Raw genomic sequence first — 2,651 nt, forward strand, 5'->3', positions numbered from 1 at the left:
TTTGGAAACTTTTCTGACGATTTGGATCTTAAAAATGTCAAGGAACATTAGCAAATCAAAACTGCTCCGAAACTATATTATGCCAAACAATTAAATGAGTTTTAATCAGCGAGCGGTTTGCTTCGCCCAGCTATCCTCTCCTGTGCGTGGTTACATAATAACAACCCCCAACCTGAACTGTTTAGTTCTTAGGGAGATTTGAGACAGTTTTCTTGTTAGACATTATTCCTTTAAGCAATTATGTTTGCCACCTTTGCATCCTTTAGCGTACACAAAGCCTGGCTGCGTCCTTTGCATAGTGAACATTGTTTGTAGAATTCATTCCGTAAATGACTCTTATGGTGGATTGGTTCAACAAATAATGTAGCCACGCCGTTGAGTTTTGAAATTAGTGCAAGTCGAAGGATGTTTTATTCAACGTGAACATTATTGTACACGCGGGATGGTCGGCAGCTTCAATTTGAAGTTCAGTGTTCGTTTCTTCTCTTATTATTGACGATTTTCTCTGAATGATTTGATTCGATTTTGATTTTTGAGGGTTTTGTTGTTGTTGTTGTTGTTGTTGTTGTTGTTGTTGTTGTTGTTGTTGTTGTTGTTGTTGTTGTTGTTGTTGTTGTTGTTGTAAGAAAGTGTTTGCCTTAGAGAGAGGGACAGAAGTCGTACTACATACTTTCGAACGACGTGCTTAAACCGTCGGAAGGCAAACCTATTTTGACTCGTGTGTTTTTTGTTTAAATAACAAACCATTTTTAGCTTTTTGATTTCTTCATAGTCAAATCTGTAAACACAAGGATATTTTTCTTGACTTGGCAAAAACTCAATAGGTTATATTGCTTACAACGAACACTATCCCTGTGCACAGTTTCTGTAAATTGTGTACCTTCACTCTGATTTCCCTAAAAAGCGGGTTGCTAGCCCTTGTGTTTTCAGAAGTTGACATTTCCAAACTTCAATATTCTAGCGCGCGTGGTCTCGTGGAGCACTGACTGGCTTATTTTTCTGACTGTCACAGTCTTCCCTTATATCTCTGACTGACAGACAGTTTTCTAATTTATCTGACTGACAGACCGTTCACTTATTTATCTGACTGACAGACTGTTTACTTTGTCCTCTGACCGACAGACTGTTCACTTTGTCCTCTGACCGACAGACTGTTCACTTTGTCCTCTGACTGACAGACTGTTCACTTTGTCCTCTGACCGACAGACTGTTAACTTTGTCCTCTGACTGGCAGACTGTTCACTTTGTCCTCTGACCGACAGACCGTTCACTTATTTATCTGACTGACAGACAGTTCGCTTTTTCCTCTGACCGACAGACTGTTCACTTATTTATCTGACTGACAGACTGTTCACGTATTTATCTGACTGACAGACTGTTCACTTATTTATCTGACTGACAGACTGTTCACGTATTTATCTGACTGACAGACTGTTCACTTATTTATCTTACTGACAGACTGTTCACTTATTCATCTGACCTACAGACTGTTCACTTATTTATCTGACTGACAGACTGTTCACTTATTTGTTTGATTGACAGACTGTTCACTTATTTATCTGACTGACAGACTGTTCACTTATTTACCTGACTGACAGACCGTTCACTTATTTATCTGACTGACAGACCGTTCACTTATTTATGTGACTGACAGACTGTTCACTTATTTATGTGACTGACAGACAGTTCACTTTGTCCTCTGACCGACAGACTGTTCACTTTGTCCTCTGACTGACAGACTGTTCACTTTGTCCTCTGACCAACAGACTGTTCACTTTGTCCTCTGACCAACAGACTGTTCACTTTGTCCTCTGACCGACAGACTGTTCACTTTGTCCTCTGACCGACAGACTGTTCACTTTGTCCTCTGACCGACAGACTGTTCACTTTGTCCTCAGACTGACAGACTGTTCACTTTGTCCTCTGACCGACAGACTGTTCACTTTGTCCTCTGACTGACAGTTTACTTTGTCCTCTGACCGACAGACTGTTCACTTTATCCTCTGACTGACAGACTGTTCACTTTGTCTTCTGACCGACAGACTGTTCACTTTGTCCTCTGACTGACAGACTGTTCACTTTGTCTTCTGACCGACAGACTGTTCACTTTGTCCTCTGACTGACTCACTTATTTATCTGACCGACAGACTGTTAAATTATTTATCTGACTGACAGACTGTTCACTTATTTATCTGACTGACAGACCGTTCACTTATTTATCTGACTGACAGACAGTTCACTTTTTCCTCTGACGGACAGACTGTTCACTTATTTATCTGACTGACAGACTGTTCACGTATTTATCTGACTGACAGACCGTTCACTTATTTATCTGACTGACAGACAGTTCACTTTTTCCTCTGACCGACAGACTGTTCACTTATTTATCTGACTGACAGACTGTTCACGTATTTATCTGACTGACAGACTGTTCACTTAATTATCTGACTGACAGACTGTTCACGTATTTATCTGACTGACAGACTGTTCACTTAGTTATCTGACTGACAGACTGTTCACGTGTTTATCTGACTGACAGACTGTTCACTTATTTATCTGACTGACAGACTGTTCACGTATTTATCTGACTGACAGACTGTTCACTTATTTATCTGACTGACAGACTGTTCACTTATTTATCTGACTGACAG

Source organism: Littorina saxatilis, linkage group LG2 (assembly GCF_037325665.1).
Source record: "Littorina saxatilis isolate snail1 linkage group LG2, US_GU_Lsax_2.0, whole genome shotgun sequence".
In the NCBI taxonomy this organism is placed as follows: domain Eukaryota; kingdom Metazoa; phylum Mollusca; class Gastropoda; order Littorinimorpha; family Littorinidae; genus Littorina; species Littorina saxatilis.